The sequence below is a fragment of the Nicotiana attenuata genome, chromosome 7 (genome assembly GCF_001879085.1).
Source record: "Nicotiana attenuata strain UT chromosome 7, NIATTr2, whole genome shotgun sequence".
Lineage (NCBI taxonomy): Eukaryota > Viridiplantae > Streptophyta > Magnoliopsida > Solanales > Solanaceae > Nicotiana > Nicotiana attenuata.
Window position 1 is genome coordinate 58,866,121 of NC_031995.1, and position 7,998 is coordinate 58,874,118.

Genomic DNA, 7,998 nt, shown 5'->3' on the forward strand with positions numbered 1-7,998 from the left:
AAATTATTATTACGAACAAATTGTTCTAATTAATTTTTTTAGGCGTAATGGCTTCCTGGCCACTTAAACTTGTAGGGCTTTTGAAAGCTAATACATGAACTTTAGATTTTCCCATTTGAGCACTTCTACTTGAGATAATATCTACTAATAAATACTTGTTATGGTGCATGTTGTTCAATCGCTGCTGATATGGAATTAATTTAATATTTTGTATTGCCACATCTTCCATTCATTCACATTTGTGGACACCTGTATGTTCAAGGTCCCACTTCTTTTTCTTTTTTTCTTTTTTCTTTGTCAAATTAACTTTTTCTGCACATAACCCTTCCACTCCCTAAGAACCCACCAGAAAACGACCTGAAAACTTTCGGATGTTATGGTCAAATATCTCCGGCGATTGTTTTTTTCTCTCCCACCTAATACTTTTCACTTCCACTGTTTTATCATCTTCTCACCTACAAAATAAGAAGCATATACAAAACCTTTAAGTCCAACCTTTCACCACCAAAAATCATAGAGAAAAAATCACAAACTCAGAGACAAAAATCACCACCTCCAAAAATCAGAGAGAATAATTAGTGAGCGGCGAATAACTTTTATCATGATTGAAATCTGATCCAATTTTTGCTAGCAAATCAACAAAAAAATTCAACAAATTAAAAAGTTGTGAACAATGTTGCTTTCAATTTCTTATTACAACAATCTGAGAGAGTGTGTGTTTCGAGTCAAACTTTTCAACAACTTGACATGAAAATTAAACTTTTCAACAACCTGAGACACATGAGAGAGTGTGTATTTCGATGTGGTAAAATACACCGATAGAGATAGATTAATCTCCTCTCGGCCGGTCGATAATCTCGGTGACCGGCATTCTCACTATTTCGAGCTGGCTTTCCATAACTGGAGACACTTGTTCCCAACTCGATCCAGAAGGGCGTCCTTGCCTGTTCTACAACTTGTGTCTCCTGCAATAAACCCTTTCAGGCTATGTTCGGAACACATCGAAAAATGAGTAAAGAAAAGAAAGGAGTAGGGGTAAGTGTACGGGGATGGGTAAATAAAGCTGAGTTTATTTTTCTATTTTTTAAATTAATTATTTATCTTTTTTTAAAATTATCTATCTTATTCACGCGCTTAATACCCATGATTAACACGCAAATGACCACATCAGCTATAATATTTTCACATAAGCATAGTCAACGGTCAAAGATGTTTATTAGTAGACATTTTCTCAAGTAGAAGTGTTCAACTGGAAAAATTCAAAGTTCATGTATCGGCTTTCAAAAGCCCTACAAGTTTAAGTGGCCAAGAAGCCATTACGCTATTTTTTTACTATGCTCATTATTTTGTTATTCCAACATTATAGATGCTTAAATACTTTTTATTTATTTTTTAATTTATAAATAATATTTATTTATTCTATTGGTAAGTCCATAATATAAATTAAAAAGGGAAAATCATAATATTGAAAAGTTAAAAAGATAAAATAAAAGAAGATAAATATTTATAATTTAGAGGGTAAAATAGGTATTTGGCAATCCAAAATTTGGAAAATCTAGTTGAGTGACCTTTTAAGTGCAATAGGCATAGTTTAGTGACTTTGTTGTTACAAAGGAAAGAAAAGTGACTTTAGGAGATAATTTGAGAAATTTTGAGTGACCATTTGAGTAATTGACTCCTAGTAGACTCGAGGTATGAAATTCGATTTTCGAAGTTCAAACTTTAAATTCTCGATCCAAAATGAAATCCACGGGTTCAAAAGTATCTCACGACTTTCACGAAACAAATAAGCATACATAAAAATAGTGAAACCCGTGCTAAAGAAAGACGCCCATCCGGTTGGTGATAAACCTGTATATGGTCAAAGTTGGGCTTGCTCTTTTTTACGATTAATCGAGACTATAAGGCAATAGGCTGAGATTCAGCCTCGTATTATATCGAACCATGATGCAAAGTTAGATTGCCAGGATCGTGGCCCCGAGACCGATTAAGACCGAGATCAACCAAGATAGAGACCGAACAAGATAGATATCGAAGGAAGCTTACCGAGTCGAATAATAGAAAGGCGAAATATCCGGAATCGGACGCGGCGCGAATCTCGGCACGTATCTTGAGGAGGCTAATTAGCCAATCATGAGATTTCTTACCTCATATAGAATTATATTTAAAGTAGGACTCCCCTACTATATAAAGGGGAGTCTGATCATTTGTAACGGTCATCATATTCACGCAATACAAAGCAATATACTGTCATTCTCTATTTATCATTGTCTTGTTATTCTGTTCTTAAGCCAGTTGATACATATTTGTTTCGAGGGTAACCGATCTCGAGGGCCAAGGCTGTATAATTTGTGTGGTTTGCATTTATTCTTTAATTGTCTATTTCAATAATGATTTATTCTTATCAATTTGTACCAAGTTATTTCACGTGTCCTTAAAACCGCGTATAAATTCAATTGTTATCCGATTTTAGGGTAAACAGTTTGGCGCCCACCGTGGGGCTAAGGATAATAGTGGTTACCTGGTACAAACTTTCGTAACACACACTATTTTACACTTGTTCTTTGAAGTATCTTTGATTACAGGATTAAGAAATGTCAAACTCATAGTCAGCACCTCAACACATTGACAATGATCTCGGCCACCATGGCGAAAATGAGAACATTGCACCAGGAAACGTCGTACCTCCTCCTGGACTTGATGGAACTCTGACTGTAGATCCAATCAACGTCAGTTCACATATATCCGTCAATGGGAATTTTGCCGTCGATCCCGAAAGTAGGGTCCGTGGGGATGCCCGTTCAACTACTCAAAGCGCACGTGGCAGTGAAGATGGCGGGATGAGCCAGCGGGTGATCTTCGAAATGTTGCAGGCTCAACAGGCAGCAATAGCCCAGCTCCAAAATCAAATCCACACACCGAGCAAGGTCGAACCCGAGCCATCCCAGGAAATCATAAACAAGGTCGAATCGGTTTTGAAGAAGTCAAACGAGAAGGAATCGGAGACCAATCATGCTATCATAAAGATGCTCGAAGAACTGACAAAGAAAATTGAGACGGGGGAAAAGAAGATCGAGGAAAATGACAAGAAGGTGGAAACCTATAACTCTAGGGTCGACTAAATCCCGGGGCACCACCAATATTGAAAGGACTAAATTCCAAAACGTTTGTACAAAAACCTTTTCCCCCGAGTGCGGCTCCGAAAGCCAATCCCCAAGAAGTTCCATATGACCAAGATTCCTAAGTATAATGGGACGAGTGATCTAAACGAACACGTCACCTCCTACATGTGTGCTATCAAAGGACATGACTTGGAAGATGACGAGATCGAATCCGTATTGCCAAAGAAATTCGGGGAGACTCTATCGAAGGGTGCTATGATTTGGTATCATAATTTACCACCCAATTCTATTGACTCGTTTTCTATGCTTGTAGATTCTTTCGTAAAGGCACACGTCGGGGCCATTAAGGTCGCAACTAGGAAGTCGGACCTTTTCAAGGTAGGGCAGAAGGACAACGAGATGCTCAGAGAATTCGTGTCTCGATTCCAAATAGAACGGATGGACTTACCACCGGTCATCGACGATTGGGCTGTTCAAGCTTTCACTCAAGGTCTCAACGTTCGAAGTTCAGTAGCTTCATAGCAGTTGAGCCGATGTGCACAATCGGTACCACTCAAAGATTAGGTTCAAGGATGATCAACTAGGGGCTCCTTCGGGGTCCGTTTATCCTATCAGACCCATCGATAGAATCAAGAGGGATATAGACCGAGAACCAAGGTCGAACAAAGATCGATATCAGCCTTATAACAGAGACCGTAGAAGCAGCGAATCTGGGCAAAATTCTGCACGGAATGAGAGGAGAAATGATTGATGACAAAGTTCACGGGGACTCATGAGTAAAAATGGCTTCGATAGATCTATCGATCCCAAAGAAGCACCATGATTGTCGGAGTACAACTTTAATGTGGACGCGGTTGCTATCGTATCGGCCATTGGACGTATCAAAGATACCAAGTGGCCTCAACCTTTGCACACTGATCTAGCACAAAGGGATCCCAACCAAATATGTAAATATCATGGCACACATGGTCACAGGCGGAAGATTGTCGACAATTGAGGGAGGAAGTAGCCCGTTTGTTCAACGGCGGTCATCTTCGAGAATTTCTAAGTGACCGAGCTAAGAATCACTTCAGAAATAGGGATTCCAACAAACAAAATGGAAAAGACGAACCCAGACATGTCATCCATATGATCATTCGAAGGGTCGATGTTCCTCATGGTCCGATGATGAAACGCACCAAAGTGTCAATCATAAGAGAAAAACGAACTCGGGATTACTTGCCAGAAGGGACTCTATCTTTCAACGACGATGACGCATAAGGAATCATGCAACCTCATAATGATGCACTGGTAATCTCTGTACTTATGAATAAAACTAGAGTTAAATGTGTGCTAAGTGATCCAGGTAGCTCGGCCAGCATCATTCGGTCGAGGGTCGTAGAACAGCTCGGCCTGCAAGACCAGATCGTACCTGCAGCTCGAGTATTGAATGGATTCAACATGGCTTGGGAAACTACTAAGGGAGAAATAACATTGCTAGTGAACATTGCCGGTACCATCTAGGAAACCAAGTTCTATGTAATTGAGGGGGACATGAGACACAACGCCCTATTCGGGAGGCTATGGATCCATAACATGAGGGTCGTACCTTCGACCCTTCACCAGGTTTAGAATTCCCGAAGGGGATAAAGATGGTTCATGGGGAATAACCCGTCGCGAAGGAGATGTTTGCCGTCGATGAAGTGTCAACACTCTCATTGACAAAGGATTCAAGTTCGAAAGCGAAACAAGAAGTCAAATAGCAATCATCGATGCCAGCTTCGACCCAATTGGATAAGCAAGGGATTGACGAAGATGATGACTTCGGGGTTCCTCGATCTTTTATTGCCCCCGATAATTCTGACGCTACCAAATCAACGGTCGAAGAACTGGAGCAGGTCGTGCTGATCAAACATCTGCCCGATCGGAAGGTATGCCTGGGCATAGGGTTAACTCTCGAGCTCAGGAAAAAACTCATTCAATTTCTTGTAGCTAATATAGATTGTTTTTCTTGGTCCCATCTTGATATGACATGGATCCTACCAGAGATCAATACTCACAAATTGAGCTTAGACCCAAAGTTCCGCGCGGTAAAACAGAACAAAGGAGATCCCAGTCCGAGATCAAACATGCCTTCATCAAGGACGAGGTAACTAAGCTCTTTAAAATAGGATCCATCCGGGAGGTCAAATACCCGGAATGGTTAGCAAACGTACTCATAGTTCCTAAGAAAAGAAACAAACTTAGAATGTGTGTAGATTATAAAGACCTAAATAAAGCATGCCCGAAAGATTCTTTCCCTTTGCCTAACATCGATTGCATGATCGACGCCACGGCCGGCCACGAGACTCTAAGTTTTCTTGATGCCTATCCTGGGTACAACCAAATACGGATGAACCCGGGCGACCGAGAAAAACCTCTTTCATCACTAAATATGGAACATACTATTATAATGTAATGCCATTCGGATTAAAAAGTGCCGGTGCCACTTACCAACGACTAGTAAACCGAATGTTCTTAGAACAAATAGGAAAAACCATGGAAGTTTATATTGACAACATGCTAGTTAAGTCCTTGCGAGCAGAGGACCATTTAAAGCATTTGCAGGAAACCTTCAGTATATTGAAGAAGTACAACATGAAGCTGAATCCAGAAAAATGTGCATTCGGGGTCGGGTCCGGCAAGTTTCTCTGATTCATGGTATCCAATCGAAGGATCGATATCAACCCCGATAAGATCAAAGCTATCGAGGATATCACGGTAGTGGATAATGTAAAGGTCATACAAAGGCTAACCGAGCGCATTGCAGCCTTGGGGCGATTCATCTCGAGGTCGTCCGATAAAATTCATCTATTCTTCTCATTGCTGAAAAAGAGAACAACTTCACATGGACCCAGAATGTCAACGGGCTTTAGAGGAACTTAAGCGATACTTGTCGAGCCCACCATTGCTTCACACGCCGAAGGCGGATGAACGACTATTCTTGTACCTAGCAGTATCAGAAATAGCGATAAGTGGAGTCCTAGTCCGAGAAGAAGAAGGCATGCAATTTCAGATTTATTATGTCGGTAGGACCTTAGGTGAGGCCGAAACTAGATACCCTCACCTAGAAAAATTGGCACTCGCCTTGCTAAGTGCCTCTAGGAAACTGAATCCGTATTTTCGGTGCCATCCTATATGTGTTGTGACAACCTACCCTTTACGAAATATAATGCATAATCGAACTCTCGGGACGATTGGCCAAATGGGCCATCGAAATCAGTGGGTACGATGTGGAATATCAACCCCGAACGACCATTAAATCCTAAATGTTGGCAGACTTCGTAGCCGACTTTACGCCGGCCCTAATACCCGAAGTCCAAGGAGAGTTGTTGGTAAACTTGGGAATATCTTCGGGAATCTGGACCCTCTTTATGGACGGTGCCTCGAACGTAAAAGGGTCAGGACTTGTCATCATACTAAAGCGTCCCACAGGCAATATATTTAGACAATCTATTAGAACTGTAAAATTGACTAACAACGAAGCCGAGTATGAGGCCGTGATTGCAGGTCTCGAACTAGCCAAAAGCTTGGGAGTGGAGGTGATCGAGGCTAAATGTGACTCCCTCCTGGTGGTAAACCAAGTAAATGGAACATTCGAGGTTAGGGATGAACGAACGCAAAGGTACTTGGACAAGCTACAGGTAATATTGCATCACTATAAAGAATAGGCTTTGTAGCATGTGCCCCGAGATCAAAACAGTGAAGCCTATGCCCTCGCAAACTTAGGGTCGTTGGTCGAAGACAACGAGCTCAACTCGGGGACGGTCGTACAGCTTATGAGGTCGGTAGTAGAAGAAGGTCACGCTAAAATAAACTCCACAAGCTTGACTTGGGATTGGAGAAATAAATACATAGAATATTTGAAGACCGAAAAACTTCCCTCAGATCCAAAAGAATCGAGGGCCCTATGCACAAAGACAACCCGGTTTAGCTTGTCGGAAGACGGAACCTTACTCAGGAGAACGTTCGGTCCGTTAGCGATATGCTTGGGACCGGGAGATACCGAGTACTTTTTGAGGGAAGTCCATGAAGGCACATGCGGGAACCACTCAGGCGCCGAATCTTTGGTTCGAAAGGTAATGAGAGCCGGCTATTACTGGGTCGATATGGAAAAAGATGCAAAGGAGTTTGTGCAAAAATATGATAAATGTCAAAGACATGCTCCAATGATTCATCAACCCAGGGAGCTGCTGCATTTGGTTTTATCGTCGTGGCCATTCATGAAGTGGGGGATAAACATCGTCGGCCCTCTTCCATCAGCACCAGGTAAGGTTCAATTTGTTTTGTTTATGACTGACTATTTCTCTAAGTGGGTTGAAGCACAGGCCTACCACAAGATCAGGGAGAAGGAAGTCATCGACTTTATTTGGGACCACATCATATGTCGACTCGGAATACCATCCAAAATTGCATGTGACAACGGAAAATAGTTTATCGGCAGCAAGGTGACCAAATTTCTCGAAGACCATAAGATCAAAAGGATCTTATCAACACCTTATCACTCTAGTGGGAATGGACAAGACGAATCGACCAACAAAACCATAATCCAAAACCTCAAGAAAAGGTTGATCGACACCAAGGAAAAATGGAGAGAGATCTTGCCCGAAGTTCTCTGAGTGTATCGCACAACTTCGAAGTCTGATACCAGGGCCACGCCGTTCTCATTACTTTATGGCGCCGAAGCTTTAATACCGGTAGAAGTCGGGGAGCCGAGGATCCGATTCCGATACGCGACGAAGGAATCAAATGACGAGGCCATGAATTCAATCTTGGAGCGATTAGATGAACGGCGTGAAGCCGCTTTTGTTAGATTGGCTGCCCAAAAGCAACGGATTGAAAGGTAGTACAATAGAAG